Source organism: Lissotriton vulgaris, assembly GCF_964263255.1.
Source record: "Lissotriton vulgaris chromosome 8 unlocalized genomic scaffold, aLisVul1.2 SUPER_8_unloc_1, whole genome shotgun sequence".
Taxonomy (NCBI): Eukaryota; Metazoa; Chordata; class Amphibia; order Caudata; family Salamandridae; genus Lissotriton; species Lissotriton vulgaris.
The window spans coordinates 1-25,860 of NW_028240615.1; positions in this window are offsets into that span (position 1 = coordinate 1).

Consider the following 25,860-nt stretch of genomic DNA (forward strand, 5'->3'; position numbering starts at 1 on the left):
TCTCTCTCTACACCCCCCTCGCTCTCTACCCCACTCTCTCTATACCCTTCTCTCCACTCCCCTCTCTCTACACCCCTCTCTATATATCCCCTCTTTCAACACCCCTCTCTCATCACCCCTCTCTCTCTACACCCCTCTCTCTGCACCCATCTCTCTCCACACCTATCTCTCTCTGGTCCCCTCTTTCTATACCCGTCTCTCTCTACACCCCTCTCTCTCCACCCCTCTCTCGATATACCCCTCTCTCGATACACCTCTCTCTACACCCCTCTCTCTACACCCCTCTCTCTACACCCCTCTCCATACACCCCCTCTCTCTACAACCCTCTCTCTACACCCCTCTCTCTCTACACCGCTCTTTCTATACCCCTCTCTCTCTCCATCCCTCTCTCTCCACCCCTCTCTCTACAACCCTCTCTCTACATCCCTATCTCTCTACACCCCTCTCTCTAAACCCCTCTCTCTCTACACCCCTCTCGCTCTACATCCCCTCGCTCTCTACCCCACTCTCTCTACACCCCTCTCGCTCTACACCCTTCTCTCTCTCTCTCTACACCCCTCTCTCTACAACCCTCCCTCTCTACACCCCTCTCTCTCTAGCCCCCTCTCTCTACACCCCTCTCTCTCTACACCCCTCTCTCTCTACACCCCTCTCTCTTTACCCCTCTCTCTCTATACCCCTCTCTCTCTACACCCCTCTCTCTACAACCCTCCCTCTCTATACCCCTCTCTCTCTAGCCCCCTCTCTCTACACCCCTCTCTCTCTACTCCCCTCTCTCTCTACACCCCTCTCTCTTTACCCCTCTCTCTCTACCCCACTCTCTCTACACCCCTCTCGCTCTACACCCTTCTCTCTCTCTCTCTACACCCCTCTCTCTACAACCCTCCCTCTCTACACCCCTCTCTCTCTAGCCCCCTCTCTACACCCCTCTCTCTCTAGCCCCCTCTCTCTCTACATCCCTTTCTCTATACCCCTCTCTCTCTACACCCATCTCTCTACAACCCTCCCTCTCTACACCCCTCTCTCTCTAGCCCCCTCTCTCTACACCCCTCTCTCTCTACGCCCCTCTCTCTTTACCCCTCTCTCTCTATACCCCTCTCTCTCTACACCCCTCTCTACACTCTCTCTCTCTACACCCCTCTCTCTACACCACTCTCTCTATACACCCCTTTCTCTCTACACCCCCCTCGCTCTCTACCCCACCCTCTCTATACCCTTCTCTCTATTCCCCTCTCTCTACACCCCTCTCTCTACACCCCTCTCTCTACACCCCTCTTTCTCTACACCTCTCTCTCTCTACACCTCTCTCTCCCTCTCTACACCCCTCTCTCTCTACACCCCCCTCTCTCTCTACACCCCTCTCTCTTAACCCCTCTCTCTATGCCCCTCTCTCTATACCCCTCTCTCTCTACACCCCTCTCTCTCTCTACCCCACTCTCTCTATACCCCTCTCTCTCTAGCCCCCTCTCTCTAGCCCCCTCTCTCTACACCCCTCACTCTCAACACCCCTCTCTCTACACCCCACTCTCTCTACACCACTCTCTCCACACTCCTCTCTCTCTCTACACCCCTCTCTCTCTACACCCCTCTCTCTACACCCCTCTCTCTACACGCATGCTATGGAATCTACTAGACACCATCTCTCCAGACATCGCCTTCCTAACGGAAACATGGATGAACGCTTCCTCCGCCCCAGACATCACCATTGCCATCCCTGAAGATTATAAGATCACTCGCAAAGACCGTACCGGCCACACAGGAGGAGGAATCGCTATCGTCCATAAGAAATCAATCCGCATCTCAACCAGCTCTGATGCCAACCTCGCCAACTCCGAACACCTTCACTTCCAAATCCACATCGACCCCAAGACCACACTCAGAGGCACCCTCCTCTACAGACCACCAGGACCCCGCGCTAAATTCAGTGAAGACATCACGGACTTCATCACTCCACACGCGCTCCCCTCCAAAGATTACATCCTTCTGGGAGACCTCAACTTTCACCTTGAAAAGGACAACGACCACAACACCACCACCCTCTTGGACAACCTCGCCAACCTCGGACTTAAACAACTGGTCACTTCCCCCACCCACATAGCAGGTCATACTCTCGACCCTATCTTCACCTCCAGCAACCACGTCTCCTTCAGCCACACCTCGGCTCTCCTTTGGATCGACCACAGCTGCGTTCACTTCACCTACAACAAGCCAAAACCCAACAACCACCCCCAACCAACTCTGCAAAGAAACTGGAACAAAATCACCATCGACCAGATCTCCTCATCGCTCCTTCTAAACACCCCAGCCCACTCCTCGAACCCAAACCTAGCCGCCGCCAACTTCACCCTATGGTTATCCAACACCGCCGACACCTTAGCACCACTGAAAAAACGTCATAGCAAACCTGGCAACAAGAAGGCCTCATGGTTCAACGATGATCTTAAGAAGTCCAAGAAACTCTGCCGCTCCCTTGAAAAGGCCTGGAAAAAAGACCCAACCACCAGCACCAAGGACGCCTTCAAAAACGCCACCCGCACTCACCACCAACTAATCCGAAAGGCCAAGAAAACAGCATTCAAGGATCGACTTGACAACAACGCCCACAACAGCAAGGAACTTTTCAACATCGTCAAGGAATTTTCCAATCCCTCGGCCAACTCCAACGACATCACCCCCTCTCAAGCCCTCTGCGACTCCCTAGCCTCATTCTTCCACAACAAGATTGCAGACATCCACAACAGCTTCGACAACCAACCCGGAGACCAACCCTCCCAACCATATGCTGAACACTCCCCCCCCGCGCACACCCTTAACGACTGGAAGCCAATCTCCACTGAGGACACCATCCGCCTGATGAACTCCATCTACTCAGGATCCCCCACAGACCCATGTCCTCACCACATCTTCAACAAAGCAGACTCCGTCATAGCACCGCACCTCCGAGACGTCATCAACTGTTCCTTCAATTCCGCCACCTTCCCGGAAAGCTGGAAACACGCTGAACTCACCGCCCTTCTGAAAAAACCCACAGCGGACCCCACCGAACTCAAAAATTACCGCCCCATCTCGCTCCTTCCATTCCCGGCCAAAGTAATCGAGAAAGCTGTCAACAACCAGCTCGCCGCTTTCCTCGAAGCCAACAAATCCCTCGACTCCTCACAATCTGGCTTCCGAGCAAAACACAGCACTGAGACCGCCCTCATCGCAGCAACAGACGACATTCGAACTCTAATGGACAATGGAGACACAGTCGCCCTCATCCTCCTCGACCTCTCTGCAGCATTCGACACAGTCTGCCACAGCACCCTTTTACAACGCCTCAGTAACATCGGAATACAAGGAAAAGCACTTGAATGGATCACCTCGTTCCTCACCGGAAGAACCCAGAGAGTCCGCCTTCCACCATTCAAGTCCGAGGCCTCTGAAGTCATCTGTGGCGTACCACAAGGATCTTCACTCAGCCCCACCCTCTTCAACGTATACATGAGCCCCCTCGCGACCATCGCCCGCCAACACAACCTCAACATCATCTCTTACGCGGATGACACTCAACTAATCCTTTCTCTCACCAAGGACCCCAGCACCGCCAAAACTAACCTACACGAAGGAATGAAAGAAGTTGCTGAATGGATGAAACACAGCCGTCTGAAACTGAACTCAGATAAAACAGAAGTCCTCATCCTAGGTACATCCCCCTCTGCATGGGACGACTCTTGGTGGCCGGAAGCCCTTGGAAAAGCACCCATCCCGACAGACCACGCACGGAACCTAGGCGTCATCCTGGATTCCTCACTTTCGATGAACAGACCAGTCAGCGCCGTATCCTCATCCTGCTTCAACATTCTTCGCATGCTCAAAAAAACATTTCGCTGGATCCCCACCGAAACCAGGAAAACGGTCACCCATGCTTTGGTCACGAGCCGACTGGACTACGGAAACACCCTCTACGCAGGTACTACCGCTAAACTCCAGAAGAAACTCCAACGAATCCAAAACGCCTCAGCCAGGATCATATTAGACATCCCGCGCAACGATCACATCTCTGGTCACCTGAAAGACCTCCACTGGCTACCCGTCAACAAGAGAATCACTTTCCGACTTCTGACCCACGCACACAAGGCACTCCACGACATCGGACCACAATGCCTCAACTCACGACTGTCTTTCTACACCCCCTCCTGCCAACTACGTTCTTCCAGCCAAGCCCTCGCCACTGTACCTCGCATCAACAAGACCACCATGGGAGGCAGATCCTTCTCATACCTGGCTGCTAAAACATGGAACTCACTCCCCACTTACCTTCGCCTTACCCAGAACCACCTAGCATTCAGAAAGCAACTTAAAACGTGGATATTTGACAAGTAATCCTCCTCCCCTTCCTAAGCGCCTTGAGACCCTCTGGGTATGTAGTGCGCTATATAAATTCTCTGACTTGACTTGACTTGTGTGTGTCTCTATCTCTGTGTGTGTATCTCTATATGTGCATTTGTCTCTGTAAGTACGTCTCCTCTGTGTGTGCATCTTTGTTTCCATGTGTGTCTGTCTGTGTGTGCATCTCTATACGTGTGTCAGTCTCCATGTGTGCGTGAATGTTTGTGCGTCTCTGTGTGTATGTTTCTATGTGCGTGTCTGTCTCTCTGTGTGCGTTTGTGTGTGTTTGTCTCTATGTGTGTATCGGTGCATGTGTCTCTCTGTATGTTTGTCTCTGTGTATATGTCTACTGTTAGCCTCACTGGCAATGTAAACATGGCATGGGAACGCTATAATACACATGCTTACTCCACAGATACATACAAACCTGCCATTCACTAATACACATAGCACACAAACCAGCAAACATATCCAGCTAAATATAAACAATGCCAAATTCTCTAACTCTAACTAATGCGAGACCTGTTGCATTGCAAATGCTTGTTTTTTGTTTGCAAATGCTAGTGCCAGTGTCTACTACTACCACCACAACCATGGCATCTTCTCCATCCTCTTGGGAAACCATGCAGCCATTGCTGTGCTGAACTTAATCATCATCAATCACAGGTAAGATAAGTTTGGTGGGAGGTATAATGGACTAGGAGGAGAGACTGACAGTACTAGTAGGACAAATATAACTCAGTGAGGGGTACAGCATCTATCTGTTTGTGTGTAACAAAATTGCCAGAATATTTAAATCCAACACTGGCTGCTGCCCTGCAGCAGCAAGGAAACCATGTGACGTAAATACATTTGTAAAACAGTAACACCCCCACAAAACATTAACATCGTATGTGTAACATCGCCATAGCCATCCCGGACGGATACAAGATCACCCGGAAGGACCGCGTCAACCAGACAGGAGGATGCATCGCCATCGTACACAAGAACACCATCTGCATCTCGACTAACTCAGACGAAACCTTCACCGCTGCCGAACACCTGCACTTCCAGATACACACTGACCCCAAGACCACCCTCCGAGGCACCCTCATCTACCAACCACCGGGACTACGCACACAATTCAGCGAAGACATCACAGACTTCGTCAGCCCGCACGCCTTTCCCTCCGCCGACTACATCCTCCTAGGAGACCTCATCTTCCACCTGAAGAACAACAATGACAGAAACACCACCGCCCTGCTGGACAACCTCGCCAACCTCGGACTCAAGCAACTGGTGAACACCCCCACCCACTACGCCGACCACACGCTTGACCCCGTCTTCTCATCCAGCAAGCACATCTCCTTCAGCCACACCACCGGACTCCACTGGACCGACCACAGCTGCGTCCACTTCAGCTTCAGAAGAACTGCGACCCACCACCACCCGCAACAGGTCCCCCGCCGAAGCTGGAGCAAGATCACAGCCGAGCAACTCACCGCCTCCCTCAGCCAGAACACTCCCACCAGCACAACGGACCCCAATGAAGCAGCCAGCAACCTCACCAAGTGGCTGACCGCCTGCGCCGATGACCTCGCACCACTAAAAAACCCTCCCAGCAGACCCGGCAGCAAGAAAACCCCCTGGTTCACCGACAAACTCAAGGAATCCAAGAAGAACTGCCACACCCTCGAGAAAGCCTGGCGGCTCGACCAGACCACAGACAACAGGACCGCCCTCAAGCAAGCAAACAAGTAAATCGCATTCCCAAACATGACATGCGCATCGCGAACACACTATACGCGACCCGGAACAGGAAATAAGGTATTGCGAGCAGGCGGGACAATTAAAAGACAAGATGGCCGCGTCCATAGGCGACTGCATGGATACATTTGCGAGATACTATCCCCTCCAGCACAAAAACAGCACCCCGAACACGCACAACACGCTCCCGAACAAGAAAAACGCATCGCGAATGGGCTCAACAAGCAACTACACATGCTCGCGAAGCTATGCGTAGCTTGCGTAGTGCAATGACATCTTTGCGTAGCTTCACATAGCTTCGCGTAGCGCAACTATGCGAACTACACCCAGGGTTAAGAAAGAGCTACCAGTCATACCATGGGAGAAGTACTAGGAAAGCAGGATGAAAAATTTTCGCTGGGGTCCATCTATCAATGTATTTTAGACAATAGGTTCGAGACTCGAACAGAGATTTTAAAAACACACACTGCCTGTCAGAAACTACAGAATACTGTTCTGAGGATTGCTAAAGCCTGCAATATGTTTATGGATAGAATCAATGAAGCAGAGGTACAGATTTTGAGGCATGAGGATTAAATGGTGGCCCAAAAGAAGACTACAGAAGCTATCTGTTTACATAAGAAAGTTATGCAACTAAAGCTTGTTGTGTTGTGTTCTATCTAGGACCCCGATCAGTATTGTGACCTTATGCCCCTATACGGCTATAATCAATACATATCCCTATAATGGCATACACGATCAGAGCCATATTTCAGTAACTCGTCTCTGCAGCTCATTACAGTACATGACACAGCAGAAGCCACTTCCTTAGATTCCTAGATAACACACCGAGTTCTTTCAACAAATCAAACCCCCAGCAACCTGGGAAAGCCCCGCTTGCTTTGTTTTGATTAGTAATAGAACTCTTGCAAGCACTGTAAGAATGACCAGTTCTTAGTGACATCTTTATTGACGTCTTATGTCCAAAAACCTATGTCAAACTCAGCACCTTTCAGGTATAAATAATACCAACGTTGCCCTAAGCAAACACGATGGTGGTGGTGAATACAGGAGCAGAACAGCTGTCCCTTGCAGAGCCCAGCAGATGCGAGAAGCCCACGGACGCTGCCCCTCCTCCTCCTTGACGTGCTGAGAGAGACGCTGTCTTTTCTCCTGCCGAGAAATTCCAGCTCCGGCGTTTCCAGCCTACCCTTGCGGGTGACTGGAATATCGAGTCCTGAGAGGAGATACCAGACCTCCAACATTCTATTCCAGAGGTACAGTGTTGACTAAACCCTTAGAGAGAATTCTTGAAGCAAACTCTTGGCAAAAACTTATAAACTTAAACTGCTACTTACTTACTTACTCCCTCCCATGTATTAGGCTTAGGTCAGGTACACCGGGGTAGGCGTAGTTAGAAGCACCAGTTGAGGACGTTAGCCAAATGTATATATGAATGTATATATTTTATTCATTTTAACTATCGTATGGCTAAGAAACCATATCAATGCTTTTACAGTATTATTTCGCAATACTTCTTTTACTGTACGCACTTTTTATAATAACAAGTCTTGCAATTGTGGCAATTCATTTCTCTTGCATGAGAAGGAAGACTGCTCAGTAAATAATATCTTTTATTGAAAACGCCCGTCTCTCTATTCTCTGCATACTGGTGAAAGTAATTTTGCACAACTGACTGAGTGAAATAGCTGTCTATTGTTTCACGCGACTCTAGAGATTGACTCTTATTCTGAGGAGCAAAGTTGTCATGTTAATGCGGTTGTCAGAAGCTGAATCCCTTCTTGTCTGAGCCAGGGAAGCTGATCACTTCCTATTCAGTCAAGAAAGTTTCCAGTGACCTCTGAGCTAGCTGGCGCAAACCTAAATTAAGTCTAACATAGTCAGTAGAGACCTAGAAGACCGCACTCCTACATCTACACTGCTGTTTATGTTATTCCAATGCGCAGGGCCTATAGGGAAAATAGGAACTACACTACATGGCGCCCAACGTTTGGTAAGGCGATAAAACTAACGCAAGACGTTAGAGTAACTCAGTCGTGCTTTTTCACACAGACCCTTTCTCCCATAAATACTCCAATAGACGTCTGGAGTGGGTGAAAGGTTAAAAATCCACCTGAACTTAGTAGGAAGAGATTCCTATGTAGAGTTTCTGGTTTATTCAACGTTGAAGGATACAGTGTTCCAAAATATTGTGCACCTAATCTTTGTCTCCTTGGAGACCTGCTCTGCAAAACTTTCATTTATACAATGTCAGTAGAAGACAACGGAACCGCTGAAGCCGCAGTAAATGCGACTCAGCAGGGTCCCGATGTTACAGGGATTAATGAACCGGGTGCGATTATCATCCCGGTCAACATAAGAAAAACTATAACGTTAAAACTTATAGAAAACGGACTGACCACACGAGGTGGTACAGTCGTCTTCGTGATAGAGGCACACGAATATCGGCAGACAGAGGTATTCTACTCTTGGATAAAATTTCCAGCGGCAAACGATACAACACACGAGTTCCACTATTACAAAATAGAGGATCCGCCGGAAGAGTACGCTCCTTTTGAGGAGATTGAAATCCCATTAAAATACCAAGAGCATCTGCTCTGGTTTAAAGGCGCCCTAAAACACAATGATCATATTACCAGGCTCGGTCCACTAGGTAGACCAGGAGCAACGTGGCCGGTTCTAGCCAGCTACACACCACATCTGGACATTGAAAAAATGTCTCGCGAAGAGCTGTTAGCACAGCTAAAAACATTAATTAAAATACATAGACAATTAGTCCAATATGTAATGAGGACTGCAACAGTCCAAACAACTGTTAATGTTCCACAGCTGACCCCTCATCAGGGGAACACAAATAAAATTACACCACAGAACATACAATCATGTCTTGGTAAAACACCCATAAAACGGGAACAAATTCCTTTCTGGTTAGCGCAGAAAATTACTCAAATAGAGGCAGTCTTCCGAATACTACCCCTATTGAGAAACACAGAATTCTGACCATCTGCCTTCCAATGGGGGTCGCACCACATGTGGAGGACTGTGACACTTGGGGTGCAGTTTTTGCTTCCATTTACACAAAAACACATGGTGTTCCGTCAATGGCGGTAATACCAGATGTGCTAAAACAGATTCAGAATGAATACGGTCCAGAACCTGCTTTAACTCTTGGTATGAAATTACTGAAAGACTTCAAGCAGGTCTCGGCTATATTACTAGCCAATATAAAAGGAGAAGCAGCATCTGTGGCGATCCACCAGAAATTGAAGGAAACAGATATAACAGATCAACCAATTGAGCTTGCCAGAATTATAGAAAAATGCTATGAAGAATTAGGCAGAGATAGTTTGGGTGGGAAACCAGTAAAACCCCAACTACTCGAAAATCCTGAAAATTATTTATTAAAAATAATCTAAACACTCCTAAAAAGAGCTGGGATGGAAATAAACAATCCACTCCCAAGGAAAAAGTTTTCCAGTCCAGAGGAAGGTCTCCTCGACGGAAGGAAAGAACTCCGACTCGAAAACACCAGTCTCCCCAGAGGGAGCACTCTGAAAAAAGATACGACCTTAGAAATAGGGATAACTTGAAAAAGCCTGATAGATATCAAAGTATTGATACACGTCCCTCTTGATCTTTTTCGCAGAAATCGGAACGAAGAGGACGGTCAGACCCAGGAGAGCACACCAAGTCCAAAGACAAGGAACCTGCTCAAAGTAAAAAATTAAAATTTCCAAGAAAGAAGGTAGCCAGTATTAGAGTAATCGAACATGCCGAGAATACTGAGGACACAGCTGAAAAACGGGGAGTGGGCACAGACAATGCTAGACAGTGCAGCACAAATCATCATAGCTCGCAAGATCCTGATGAGTCATCTGGAGACAGTGGACACAAATGAATACATTCAAGTAGAAACTGCCAACACCAGAGTTAGCGAGCCTCATAAGATATACGAAATAACACTGCGTATAGAGGGAGATAAGACTAGGAAAATAAGGGGTCTATTTTGGGATAACCTCTTAAAAGGCTATGTGTTAGACCTGTCTGGCTTTTTGGCGAAGTCCCTCCTAATTTTTATTTATTTTGTCCCCTTTTTGCCCCTCAAACCCTTATTAATTTTTGTGTCTACTGACTTTTTATAGGTGTTGGCCAGGGGGATAGGTGTTCCCTCTCCCCCTCATAGTTTTTTACCTCAGGTCCAGAGGCCTGTTCTGACAGGAAAGTTGGCGCCACCTAAAATGGTGGCCACCAACTGCCCCAACTGTCACCAACAGAACTTGGCCATAGCCTAACATAGGGCATTCCAGAACCTTCTGGTCCATTCTGGACCACTGAAGGGCAGCCTATATAAGGCGGAATGCGGGGCAGCCATTTTGTCTACCTGTGGAAGTCAGCTGGAGGACAGGTGGTAGCTGAGGGTGGGAAGAGGTTAGACTTAGGGAAACTGCCTATTGGTCCAACCCACTACTCCCCTTTTGGTTACTTGTCCTGGCCCCGCTGTGGGAAGTTACTGGAGACCCTGGGCGCCTAGCTAGCCCCTTGTCTAAAATTATACAGGGACAGCTTCAGGAGAAGGAGACTGCAGCGCTGCGGTGTGCAGTCCTCTGCCCAGCATAGGGAGTCCAGAGACTGGTAAATTGTCCTAGACTGACCCCTACTTTGTAAACCCCTGGAGAAGATTGTAAAGAAGGACTCTCCTACGGAGAGGGGCTGATCCTGGTGCCCCTCCCCTTGCTCTGCTTGTACCCCAGTGCTGCCTATCTGTTGAAATCGCGCCCCCCCTGGTGCCAAACCCCTACCTGCGACCACCAGGGCTGGAGAAGCGGAGACAGCGGGACCACAAGTTGCTCTACACCTGGGTCGGTGTGGGAACGCTGAAGGAGCAGGACCGGTCGTTCAGTTAGCCGTGCTGTCCTTTCATCTGTGTGAGCGAGCGACGCGGTTGTGGAGCTGTGCCAAGGGCTCTGAAGTGAGGAGCGGAGCCGGGGAAGTCTTTGGCAGCGTTTAAAGTGAGCCGGGAGGAGAGAGCAGCATCGGAAGTACAGCGCGGCCTCCAGCGGTAAGACGCTGATCCTTCGCGCATGCTCTGTGGCGCCGCCGGGCTCCGTGAGGTGGAGCCGGATCAAGGAAGGCGGGAGCAACTGCTGAGGAGCGAGGAGCGCATTGCGCATGCCCCCGTGATCAGCGCGTCCCCGGCCTGGGAGTGTGAGGCTTCGTTTTCCCCCTTCGCTCAGGCGCTTCAGAAAGGAGCCGGCGCGAGCGGAAAGGGGGCCTTACCGAGTGCGCTTCACTGATCCTCTGCCCCAGCGTCAAGGAGACGAGTGCGCTTCACTATTCCCCCGCCCCAGCACTAAACAGGCAGCTGGCTCGGCAGGAGGGAGTGGAGTGAGGCCGGTGGGACCTCGAAGGAGCCTGAAATTGACAGTAAGGAGGTCATCTGGAGGGGGAAGGTGGCGCTAGAGCCTGCAATCATCTGGTGATCCATTAATGGTTGTTGCTCCTCTCAGCTACTGTAAATCATAAAGTGGTGGGAAGCCTGAGGAAACCCTCTGTGACTGTGAGCTAGAAAGAGGAAGTTATTGGTACAGCATATTAGCCATATCCAGTGACTCTGGAGACTAGTTAACTGCACTATCAATGTTGAATTAATTTAATATCTCTGAAAGTGCCTGCTGAAGAGGGAAAGGTTACATGTCCTCTTAGTGAGTTAAGGTTCAACTGTGGCAGAGGGGATTATATCTACAAATCTGGAATACTAGAGCCTTATCTAAAGTAAAGTGCTGGTATTATCTCTTTGAAGAGTCATAGGAAGCTATAATTTAACAGGTTAAACAAGCACAGTGCTTGATGAGGTAAACTGTTAATCCTGCTGAATGTGGATTTGTTATAATTGAAAGTGTCATTATTGATTAACGGGCAAGTGTAATGCACCATAGAAATTCTATTGAAAAATTGTTTAGTAGCTTCAAAAGTAATTATTGATTCTAAGGTACAGGTTCTCCAAATGCAAAAGTGTGATAAGAATTCAGAAATACAGTGACTGCTAGTAATTTTAAAAAGTGATACTCTGCTAGTAACGTACAAAGTGTAATTGCCGACCCTGAAAGTGATCTAAACTGCTTTGAACTATTTATATGTGAGCTACTAATAATTGACAACAAAGAGAACATTATTTTTATATAAAGCAGTACGTATTTTCATATAATTTTGGTGTAGTGTTTTCTTTTTGAGTGCTATTGCGTGAAATTACTTTTGGGTGGTCTGCAACCTTTACACTGTGCCTCTGAATGTTAGTCTTGCCCTAGGCCAGGCTACCTAATTCCAACATATTGGTGCCTAGCGGTGGGATTGCGGACTTGGTTGCAGCTACTTACTAGTAATTTGACGTAATACACCCAACCTACACCAGGAGTTTTCTCCTTGCGGCCCTCCCAATTAGTCTTTTTGTTTTTTCTAAATTTATTCCTGGTGGTGGGTGGAGTTGGTTTTAGGTTGCCCTCGCCACTCTAGAATTTCTGGTGTGTATCCAGGTTTGCCAGACTCACAATGGAGTTTGCGGTGGAAAACCTGGAAGTCTATTCCGTGCCCCAATTGAGAATGTTCTGCCAACAAATGGGGGTCTTTTTCAAACATGGTGCTAGGAAGGGGGAGCTCCAGACTAGCCTCAGGGCCTGGGTGGAGGCACACCAAGAGACAAAGGAGGAGGATGAAGAGGTCGACCAGGACACGGTGGGGGAGGTGGAGGAGTTATTCCGCCATGAGGGGGAAAACTTGCTCACCGGACCAGTGTCCTATTCCAGAAAGGGCAGTAGCATTTCTGGGAAAAGCCTAACAGAAGCCGAGCTCACCGATAGGAGGGAGAAAAGACAGCTAAAGTGGGAGTTGGCTAAGTTGGAGCAGGAGAAAGAGGAGAGGAGGATGGTCCACGAGTTTAGACTGAAGGAACTGGAGCTCCAAAGTCTGCAACGGGGGTCCTCTCTTGTTAGGAATGGTGGCAGCGAACCGAAAGAGTCAGCCAGGGAGACCAAACCCTATATCCCAAAGGACCTGATAGCGAGCTTCAGTCAGGGGGACGATGTAGCTAAGTGGCTGGCCGCTTATGAGGTTTCTCTGAAGGTTCATGGAGTGCAGGAGAAGCACTGGGGGGGTAGTTTGTACAAGTACATGCCTCCTGCTGGTCGGGACACCTTGCTGGCCCTGGATCCAGAGGAACAGACAAACTACCCCACCATGAAGCTGGCGTTATTGAGGAAGTTCGGGCTCACCCCAGAAAGGTACCGACAGAAGTTCAGGGGGAGCCACAAGATGGGCACTCAGAACTGGGTGGACTTCCTTGATTACGCCAGAAAGGCCTTAGAGGGTTGGGTCAAGGGCAGTGAGGTAAAAGATTATGAGGGGCTGTACGATCTGTTTTTGAGAGAACACCTCCTCGAGAAATGTTTTCCCGAGCTGCGCCAACACCTGGTAGACAGCAAGCTGACCAATCCCCGGAAGCTTGCAGAGGAGGCGGACATCTGGACAAGTACCCGGGTGTCCTCCAAGGGGACTGGAGGGGAATCTCAAAAAGCCGGACAGGGCGCCCCCCAGAAGAAGGAGGGGGGGGAGAAAAAGAAAGAGTTCTCTAAAGGTCCCCAAAATAACTTCCAAGGGAAGGGAGCAGGTTTCACCCCTAGGGCAAACCCGCCCCGGAACCCTCATCCTGGCCAGAGCCAGCAGCCCAGGGTTCTCCACTGTTTTGAATGCGGTGGCGTTGGACATTATAAGGGAGATGTCAGATGCCCAAAGAGACCACCCCCTCCCACCGGAGGAAAGTCACCGGGAGTAGCTAGTGTAGCGCTCGGGGAGGAGATGCCCTTAGATAAGGGGGGTGAGTGGGCGGGTGTCACCTTAGTGTCCCTGGGAGAGCGGGAGATGGTGCCAAAGATCCAGGTGCCCCCAAATACTACCAAGTATGGGCAATGGGTTACCATCAATGGCCAGAGAGGGGAGGCTCTGAGGGATACAGGAGCCAGCATGACTATGGTGAGAAGTCAGCTGGTGTCCCCAGAGCAGGTTGTTCCTAATGTACTCCACCCCGCCGCGATGGCTGACGGCAGAATGGGCCACTATCCAGTGGCTGAGGTTCCCTTTGAGTGGGAGGGGGTTGCAGGTTCACTTCGAGTTGCCGTAAGCCCTGCCGTGCCAGTCGATTGTCTGTTGGGGAATGACATGGAACACAACACTTGGAGAGAGGTGGAATACCGGACACATTCTGCGATGCTGGGTACACCTGACTGGGCCTGTGTCAGCACACGGTCTGCGACTGCCCGGAGAGGGAGTTCGCCTGGGTTGGAGCCTGGAACAATGGCCCAACCCGCTGCTAAGAAGGGACAGACCCGGAGACAGAGAAAGCCTGCTCCGGCTTCCACACCCCATGAGACAGATCGGCCACCTGCGGTGGTGGACCAGGAGTCCGTGGAGGGGGAAGTAGACTCTCTGGAGGATTTGCCCATCCCTGCGGAGTGGCATGTGGAGGGAGGTCCTACCAGAGAGGAATTCTCTAAGGGGCAGAGGGAGTGCCCCACCCTTGAGGGACTGAGGCGACAGGCTGAAGCCCAAGCAGCAGGTGATGTTACGGGACATTACCATATTTACTGGGAGGATGGACTCCTCTACAGTGAATCCAAGGTACCCTCGCCTGGTTCATCGAGGGCCTTGGTAGTCCCGCAACAGTACCGAGCCTTTCTTTTGGAACTGGCTCATGCCATACCCCTGGCAGGACACTTAGGCCAGGACAAGACCTTTGCACGGCTTGTCCTCCACTTTTACTGGCCTCAGATGAAAGCGGCGTCCAACACATACTGTAGGACATGTGTAACCTGCCAGGCCAGTGGGAAAACAGGGGTGAAGCTAAAAGCTCCCCTGGAACCACTTCCAGTCGTTAGCACCCCCTTTGAGAGGGTGGGCATCGACATTGTAGGGCCTTTGGATCCACCGACAGCAGCTGGTCACAGGTTTATCCTGGTACTGGTGGATCATGCCACACGGTACCCAGAGGCAATACCTCTGAGGACAGTCACTGCACCTGTAGTGGCAAGAGCCCTAATGGGAATCTTTACCCGAGTGGGATTTCCCAAGGAAGTTGTGTCCGACAGGGGGACCAACTTCCTGTCAGCTTACATGCGGGCCATGTGGAAGGAGTGTGGAGTGACCTACCGGTTCACCACTCCTTATCACCCCCAGTCGAATGGACTGGTTGAGAGGTTCAATAAGACCTTGAAGGGCATGATCAGAAGTCTGCCCGAGAGCCTGCGGAGGAAATGGGATGTCCTCCTACCCTGTTTACTCTTTTCCTACAGGGAAGTGCCCCAGAAGGGAGTGGGCTTCAGCCCCTTTGAGCTTCTGTATGGGCACCCTGTACGCGGTCCTCTCAGCCTGGTGAAGGATGGTTGGGAGAAATCTCCCAGGAAACCCCCCCAGGATGTGGTGAGCTACATGCTGGCCTTCAGGAGCCAAATGGCGAAGTTGTGGAAGCAAGCTTCTGACAACTTGGAGGCCAGCCAGGCAGTCATGAAGGAGTGGTACGACCACAACGCTCACCAGGTGGAACTGGAGCCTGGACAGAAAGTGTGGGTGATGGAGCCTGGAGAGCTTAGCGCCCTCCAGGATCGCTGGACAGGCCCCTTTGAGGTGTTGGAAAAGAAGGGTAAGGCCACATACCTGGTGGACCTTAAGACCCCTCGACAGCCCCTACGGGTGCTACATGCCAACCGACTCAAGCCCCACCATGAGAGGCCCGAAGTCATGCTGATGATGGTGACTGATGGGGGAGAGGAAGCGGAAAGCGAACCTCTCCCAGATCTCTTTTCGTCCCAAGAGAAGGATGGGTCAGTGGAGGGAGTGATTCTCTCTCCCACTCTCACTCCTGAGCAACGGGAAGACTGCCGCCAGATACTGGAGCAGTACTCTTCGTTGTTCTCCCTTGTCCCGGGAAGGACCCACCTGTGTACCCATGATGTGGACACAGGAGACAGCCCACCAGTGAAGTCCAAGACCTACCGGCTGTCTGACAAGGTGAAGGCTAGCATACATGGAGAAGTTGCCAAAATGCTAGAGCTGGGAGTAATTGAACCTTCCAACAGCCCTTGGTCCAGTCCGGTGGTGCTCGTGCCAAAAGCCGCACCACCAGGCACCACACCTGAACTGAGGTTCTGTGTGGATTACCGAGGACTGAATTCAGTGACAAGGACTGATGCTCATCCGATCCCTAGGGCGGATGAATTGATTGACCGGCTGGGAGCTGCCCAATATCTAAGTACCTTTGACCTCACTTCAGGGTACTGGCAGATCTCCTTGACAGATGGAGCAAGGGAAAGGTCAGCCTTCTCCACGCCTGAGGGACACTACCAGTTCTGTGTGATGCCCTTTGGGCTCAAGAACGCCCCTGCCACATTTCAGCGGCTGGTGAACCAGGTCCTCTCTGGAATGGAGAGTTTCTCTGCTGCTTACTTGGATGACATTGCTGTCTTCAGTAGCAGTTGGGAGGACCATCTGCAGCATTTGCAGGCCGTTCTCCAGGCCCTGAGACAAGCTGGATTGACCATCAAAGCCAGCAAATGCCAGATTGGGCAGGGGTCGGTTGTGTACCTTGGACACTTGGTGGGTAGGGGGACTGTGCAGCCCCTGCAGGCTAAGATTGAGGCAATCATGGCCTGGGAACCCCCCAAGACACAGACTGAGGTCCGAGCTTTCCTGGGCCTCACAGGATACTACCGTCGCTTTGTGAAGGGGTATGGCACTATTGTAGCGCCCCTCACAGAGCTCACCTCCAAGAAACAACCTCGACGGGTAGTTTGTACAAAGGCTTGTCAGCAAGCCTTTGAAAAGTTGAAACAGGCAATGTGTGCGGCACCGGTCCTGAGGGCCCCAGACTTCTCCAAGGAGTTCATTGTCCAAACGGATGCATCAGAACATGGCATTGGGGCAGTGTTATCGCAACTCAATGAAGAGGGCCTGGATCAACCTATAGTCTTCTTATCCAGGAGGCTGCTTTCCCGGGAACAGAAGTGGAGTGCCATTGAGAGGGAAGCTTTTGCGGTGGTGTGGGCTCTGAAGAAGCTGCGGCCATACCTCTTTGGCTCGCACTTCCTGGTTCAGACTGACCACCGACCCCTTCGTTGGCTGATGCAGATGAAGGGGGAAAATCCCAAGTTGTTGAGGTGGTCCATCTCCCTACAGGGAATGGACTTCCGGGTGGAACATCGGCCTGGAGTGGACCACGCCAATGCAGACGGTCTCTCCAGGTATTTCCGCCTTAGTGATGAGGACTCCCAAGGGGTTGGGTAGTTCTCCCCACTTTCAGCTGGGGGGGACGCGTGTTAGACCTGTCTGGCTTTTTGGCGAAGTCCCTCCTAATTTTTATTTATTTTGTCCCCTTTTTGCCCCTCAAACCCTTATTAATTTTTGTGTCTACTGACTTTTTATAGGTGTTGGCCAGGGGGATAGGTGTTCCCTCTCCCCCTCATAGTTTTTTACCTCAGGTCCAGAGGCCTGTTCTGACAGGAAAGTTGGCACCACCTAAAATGGTGGCCACCAACTGCCCCAACTGTCACCAACAGAACTTGGCCATAGCCTAACATAGGGCATTCCAGAACCTTCTGGTCCATTCTGGACCACTGAAGGGCAGCCTATATAAGGCGGAATGCGGGGCAGCCATTTTGTCTACCTGTGGAAGTCAGCTGGAGGACAGGTGGTAGCTGAGGGTGGGAAGAGGTTAGACTTAGGGAAACTGCCTATTGGTCCAACCCACTACTCCCCTTTTGGTTACTTGTCCTGGCCCCGCTGTGGGAAGTTACTGGAGACCCTGGGCGCCTAGCTAGCCCCTTGTCTAAAATTATACAGGGACAGCTTCAGGAGAAGGAGACTGCAGCGCTGCGGTGTGCAGTCCTCTGCCCAGCATAGGGAGTCCAGAGACTGGTAAATTGTCCTAGACTGACCCCTACTTTGTAAACCCCTGGAGAAGATTGTAAAGAAGAACTCTCCTACGGAGAGGGGCTGATCCTGGTGCCCCTCCCCTTGCTCTGCTTGTACCCCAGTGCTGCCTATCTGTTGAAATCGCGCCCCCCCTGGTGCCAAACCCCTACCTGCGACCACCAGGGCTGGAGAAGCGGAGACAGCGGGACCACAAGTTGCTCTACACGTGGGTCGGTGTGGGAACGCTGAAGGAGCAGGACCGGTCGTTCAGTTAGCCGTGCTGTCCTTTCATCTGTGTGAGCGAGCGACGCGGTTGTGGAGCTGTGCCAAGGGCTCTGAAGTGAGGAGCGGAGCCGGGGAAGTCTTTGGCAGCGTTTAAAGTGAGCCGGGAGGAGAGAGCAGCATCGGAAGTACAGCGCGGCCTCCAGCGGTAAGACGCTGATCCTTCGCGCATGCTCTGTGGCGCCCCCGGGCTCCGTGAGGTGGAGCCGGATCAAGGAAGGCGGGAGCAACTGCTGAGGAGCGAGGAGCGCATTGCGCATGCCCCCGTGATCAGCGCGTCCCCGGCCAGGGAGTGTGAGGCTTCGTTTTCCCCCTTCGCTCAGGCGCTTCAGAAAGGAGCCGGCGCGAGCGGAAAGGGGGCCTTACCGAGTGCGCTTCACTGATCCTCTGCCCCAGCGTCAAGGAGACGAGTGCGCTTCACTATTCCCCCGCCCCAGCACTAAACAGGCAGCTGGCTCGGCAGGAGGGAGTGGAGTGAGGCTGGTGGGACCTTGAAGGAGCCTGAAATTGACAGTAAGGAGGTCATCTGGAGGGGGAAGGTGGCGCTAGAGCCTGCAATCATCTGGTGATCCATTAATGGTTGTTGCTCCTCTCAGCTACTGTAAATCATAAAGTGGTGGGAAGCCTGAGGAAACCCTCTGTGACTGTGAGCTAGAAAGAGGAAGTTATTGGTACAGCATATTAGCCATATCCAGTGACTCTGGAGACTAGTTAACTGCACTATCAATGTTGAATTAATTTAATATCTCTGAAAGTGCCTGCTGAAGAGGGAAAGGTTACATGTCCTCTTAGTGAGTTAAGGTTCAACTGTGGCAGAGGGGATTATATCTACAAATCTGGAATACTAGAGCCTTATCTAAAGTAAAGTGCTGGTATTATCTCTTTGAAGAGTCATAGGAAGCTATAATTTAACAGGTTAAACAAGCACAGTGCTTGATGAGGTAAACTATTAATCCTGCTGAATGTGGATTTGTTATAATTGAAAGTGTCATTATTGATTAACGGGCAAGTGTAATGCACCATAGAAATTCTATTGAAAAATTGTTTAGTAGCTTCAAAAGTAATTATTGATTCTAAGGTACAGGTTCTCCAAATGCAAAAGTGTGATAAGAATTCAGAAATACAGTGACTGCTAGTAATTTAAAAAGTGATACTCTGCTAGTAACGTACAAAGTGTAATTGCCGACCCTGAAAGTGATCTAAACTGCTTTGAACTATTTATATGTGAGCTACTAATAATTGACAACAAAGAGAACATTATTTTTATATAAAGCAGTACGTATTTTCATATAATTTTGGTGTAGTGTTTTCTTTTTGAGTGCTATTGCGTGAAATTACTTTTGGGTGGTCTGCAACCTTTACACTGTGCCTCTGAATGTTAGTCTTGCCCTAGGCCAGGCTACCTAATTCCAACACTATGACATCCTGTTAGCTGAGAAAGATTGGCCCCCTGAGTTTGTCAGGGAGTGACCTCATGGTGAAGAAATTATTGTGCCTGCCTTCTCAAATCACATTCTGATTCACACTAAATATATATATGCAAGGAAATGGGCAGTAGCCCAGGCACCAGCATTATATAAGAATCATGTAGGATGGGATGAGGACTCTCCTCACAAAATCCAGTTAAAAAGTCAACCAACTGCACAAAGGCAGTACCCAATTAAGCAAGAAGCTAAAAAACAGGTCAGGGAGATTTTGGATCAACTTGAATACCAGGGGGTGATTGAAACATGCACCTCTCAAATGAACAATCTTTAGTTTCCTGTCTCCAAACCGGACGATTCGTATCGTCTAGTCTTGGACTACAGACACCTTAACTCATGTTGCAAAACATTTGCAGTACAAAATTCGCATAGTGCTGCATTAATGAATAACATAGTTTGCAAAAAATACAAAACGACATTGGAGATATCTAATGGGTTCTTTTGTCAAAATATTGCACTAGAAAGCAGGTACTTGACCGCTTTCTCAATAATGGGGTCACAGAAAAATTTCTGTAGACTCCCACAGGGATTCAAGAACAGCTCAGGACTATTCTCAGCCAGAGTAACAGAGTTACTACAAATATATGATGATGAGGCATTATCTTATGTCGATGACATCTATCTAACAGACGACGACTTGGATACTCACTTGAAAAGGGTGAACATCATAATACTTGGATTCGCAGCTGAGGGTTACAAATTCAACTTTAAAAAGTCAAGAATGGCCCATCTGACAGTATTATTTTTAGGATACGAATTTTCAAGTGAAGGAAAAAGCCTAGCGGACAACTTCTTAGAGAAGTGCGCTGTACTCCAAGCACCTAAAACGCTGAAGAACTTACAATCGATTCTAGGCTTCCTGAATTTCGGAAGAACTTACATTTTAAATTATGCGGAGAGGGTTAAACCTCTCTACGAATTAATTAAACCTGATTTTAAACCAATCAACTGGACTCAAAAACACACAGAAATTTTGAGATCACTGCAAACAGACATGTTAGCAAAAACAAAATTAGAAACACGTGACAATACACGCAACCTTGTAATCCGAGTCATCTCAGGGAGATGCAGATTCACGTACCTGACCTCTAATGAGGGAGAAACGGTACCAATAGCTTACAAATCACATTTGTACACAAAAGCTGAAATAAAATTCAGTTCAACTGAAAAAATTCTAACTGCGGTTCAGACTGCTGTAGCAAAAGAAAGAGCCCTAGCACAAGGTAAACGAATAATAATCGTTATACCTATACCTGCTTTAGAAGCGGTAACTAAAACGAGCATTCCAAATGCTAAAGCTCTGCATCCAAGATGGATCCAATGGGTTAATTCTCTTGCTGCAACAGACGTAGTGTATGAATTTGATCCGAACCTAAAGACACAGGAATTTTTACAATATGAATATGAATGTCCTCTGCCAATTGAAATCCTGCCTCTAGAACAATACGGAAGCATTATATATACAGATGGATCAGCACAACCCGCAGTTGGGGGTAAACAAGCTTACAGTGCTGCGTGCGCAATTGTTAAAGGTCGTTGGCACAAAGGAAAATTTAGACCACTGGTCACTAAGACGCAATCTCTAGGAGATTGTACAGCCATAGCGGAAGCAACTAAACCGGCTTCCGTAGCCACAAAAAAGCGTTCAGAAAAATACATAGACGGGGAAACCATGCTGGCAGTAAAAACGTCCTTAAAAGGCGACTGTGCAGCACTACCCGTGAACTATCCACTCAATTATGCATACGTAATTGATGCAAACTCCGTTCCTTTTGCTCGAATCCCTGGAGTGGGGGATAGGGTAATTCCAAACACGAATCAGAGAATCTTTTTAATAGCAGACGCACACATGGGATCGGGTCCGAGGCACAAAAAGATCAAAGAATCGCCGACTGGATTACAATCAGAGTACTGGTGGCCGGGGGTGAGCGTGCAACATCAAATATTTGCAAAAAAACTGTCAAGACTGCAGCAGAGATCGCAGTGGTGAACCGGTGCAGCCTGTTGCCCAGATACCCTTTATGGACAGGATAATGCTGTCTATATGCAATCCAGCGTCCTATTAATTGTTTAAGACTACATTCACTTTAAAAATGTGGCCCCAGCGCTCGGCTGACGCCAAAACTGTTATAAAAGATCTGTGAGTCGTTATCGGCACATATGCAATTGCCATGTTTCATTCTGAACAGGGTCCTGCTTTCAGCTCTTGAGCTTATAAGGAGGCCATGGCCAGTATGGGCATTGGGTTGCGATTCTCTTGTCCATTTTACCCTGAGGGAAACAGTGTAGTGGAAAGAAAAAACCGAGACATAAAGCAATCTATAACAGCGAGGGTATTAGGTTCGGGTGATGGGTGGGTCAAACATTTAATAAGTGTCCAACGTAGTCTTAATAATTTGCCAAGAAATTCTCTAAAAGGTTTCAGCCCGTACGAACTATTGTTCGGAACTAGAATGTATATTCAGGATCTTGATAGTCAGGCTTCAGTGGTAAAAGATAAAAATATAGACTTTGACATCAAAGATCGTTTGGCTATTTTACAGGACTTGAATGAAACAAGAAAGTCCTTAAGCAACATAAAAATAAAGCAACAGCCAACTACCACTGAAGACACACCACCTGTCCCAGCAAGACCTGTCTGGATTCCAGAAATTGGGGATCTGGTCAGAGAAAAAATAGCGGTGAAGAAGGAATTTGGGCCTTCCTACAGAAAAGCAGTACCTGTCTTAGCAATCAACGGAACAAGATCAATAGTACTACCGCCCCTTGCTGGTAAAAAGGAGAACCGAGTTGTATCAATCGACCTGGTAAAACCACAATCATGTGGCCTATAATCAACAGTAGGCCAAGTGGACTCCCAAGAAATAACAGAATACCCAAATTAGCAACAATCCAAGAGGTTCAATCTGAAAGACTTATCACATTTGATAAATCTGCAGTGCACAGAGAAGGACTATGCAATAATGCCATGGAACTCGTGCCTCTTGAAACAGAGATTGAAACAGTTTGTCATGAAACTCCAGTCTACAATGATGTGGCATCAGAATGTGCTAATGAAAAGCAAATGGAGAAAACAATTCCAACAATTGACAGAACTGCCTCTGGTTACTTCTTCAATTTCGATAACTTTTCTGAAGATCAAAGCGACCCTGAAGTGACCCCAGAAACAAAGACTTTCAAAGAAAAAGCAATAGAACTCTTTCATCAACTCAAGGAAACTTATCTTATTTCTCCATGGTTAGAGTTTTGGTTTGGACTAGGTGTACTTTTCCTCCTGCTTTGGCTCATCATGGTACTTTGTTTGGGAAAATTCATTGAGGGAAAATACAGTTCAATGGACACTGCAAGTCAGAACATCACCTTAGTTCTAAAGCCTCACAAATCATCCCACGTCAAGAAAAGAGGACTATCATCAGTAAATGTCACACCCATTCCAATACCCGGCGGGGAAGTATGGGACAAGACTGACTATGAAGTATATGGCCCGGTCGAGATCTTGAAATATCCTCACCAGTTCAAGGTTTCATTAAGTGACTTTGTAAAACCAAGTACATTCTCTGATGATTGGGATTTTGAAAGTATAAATAATATGATGTCGAATTTAGTGTTGTCAGCAAAATTTACAGAACATGATTATTTACAAGGTTCATCTAATTATGAACAGATGTACTGTTTTTCACATTACGCAGACCATTACTTACATAAATCTGCTCAACCTAGAAATGTTTTTAAATATAACCAATGGGAACATTGTGCTACTCCACCTAAAAGTAGTTCAAAAACGTTTTTTGAGAAATTCCAATACTTCTCAGGGTTTAACACAAGTGATGCAGAAACACTTTTTTTATAAACTGTTGGATAAAACAGGGACAAAAACAATGCAGACAAATACTAAATTGATATATTCAGAAGCATTTTATGAAAAAATGATGACATTTGGTTTTGATTTCTGGAAAAACAATATTGAAACAAAAACCATCTGGGGTACAAAAGAATGGCAGGTACAAGGCCTAGAAGCATTATTTCGAGCCTGCATGATCCCAGAACAAATAATGTTCTTAAATGACACAATTCACCAACCTGTCTTGGCCTAGCTAAGATTAAAGACCTTAACAAACAGTCTATTCCAAAGCCAATACCTGATAATGCAACCACAGATATTGAAATAGACGTATCAAAAATTTTACATCTAAACAGAACACATCCTGATTGGAAAAAGTGGTTAATCTGGCCTACTGACACGAATAACTGTCAAGATAGATTCCTGAACAAAACACAGGGGTTAAAAATGACCAGACCAGACCCTAGATACTCCCAGAGACAACATCCAGGGATAGTAACAACATACAGTGTAGGGAAACCATGCCTTGAATGGCTAGAATCATCCACACTGGCATAAATTAAGCAACATTTATCTTTACTTAAAGATGGTGCTGACTTGCGCGATTTCATTATGGGACCACGCAAACAGCGTCAAAAACGTTTCATAGCGGCAAGTGTATATGCGGCATACAACGAGGCATGGAAAGTAATGCAAATTAAAACAGCAGAAAAAATACGAGAAATTGCTCGTATTCATTTGGAAAAATCACTTTCTGTTGTGGACAATGGGTTAATGATTCTGTCATCCAGAATATATTCACTGGACAGTATTGTATCATCTGCCATCGATATAATAGATAAATACTTGCTAATGTTACAACATGGCCAGTCGCAATTACGTTCTATTGTACAGCTAGGCTGGACGTTGCAAAATCTTCGTTCAGGCTATGTGCCATGGCGTCTAATCAACACAAAGTCATTGTTTTCCATCTTTAACCTTACTGATAAACAAATCAGTTTGGCACAGAAAGGAGCAGACTATACAATCCTGAGCATCGAAAAACTTGAGAGATTACCATTGACAATGTCAGAAAGACCTGTCATTGAATGGATAATACATGGGATTATCACAATTCCGATAACAACTTTCCGATTTAAAAATTGCCTTGAGTATATACCGACAGGCCAGTATGAACGATTGGGTAAAGGGTACATTAAGTCATCATGGAAATTACCATATACACACACATGCTACAGTGACAACAACAAAAATGTATTTCTTAGTGGTGAAAATTGCAAACATTCACTAAGCGGTATACTTTTGTGCCAGGGTATTAATTTACATGGGGCCTGTGAAGGGACTTCACACAACCTTTCATGCCACCAGCACGTCACACCTGCAACACGGATAGAGCCCTTCTTTAGGCAACTTTCTAACGGGAGTTACATCTAATAACGGATCACAGCTGTTGTGGCTTGGTGCCAGGGAAAGCATATCTCGTATGCGTGACTTCCATGGTCACTTGCTGTATGCAAGCATTGTTTCCAAACGGCCCTGGAGATTCCGAGACGCCGATTTGGCCTCCTTTGACTGTCTCTTCTATACGAATTGATACTTTAAGCAGAATGAAGTCTGTGCTTTTACAGACAACAGTGCCCATCACGTCATCAAAAGAGACATATCATCTCCAAGTTGCAAGGACAGCATCGGAGATACATGAACTTTTATCAACAAATTGCCCGGTGCATTTCACAGAAATGCTCAGCCAAATCCTAAATATGTCGGATGCCATTGGTATCTCAAACGTATTTAAGACAATTTTTTCGGGACTGTTAACACCATTCAAAGCAGTTCTGGGCATTATTCCCAATTTTGTCCATTCAGTCTTTGGCGGCCTACCACTAATTTTGGGACTTGTAGCAGGCATTTTATTTTTGACCCTCCTGCTCCGATATGGCAAGCCAAAACACAGACATGACTCCTGTAAGGATGGAAGAAACGATCCTAGCAATACGCTACCGGGACCGCATAACTAGAGTCCTTGGATTGGCCCGGCTGAGAGATCTGAACATGACCTGGTTTCTTTCATTCAGACCTATATGGCAGACCTGCATCTTACCTGTGCTTCGATGTATGCTATGCGGAGAAGAATGCGTGTTAGACACCTGTCTTGCACTACCATCAGCAGTACCAATGGATAT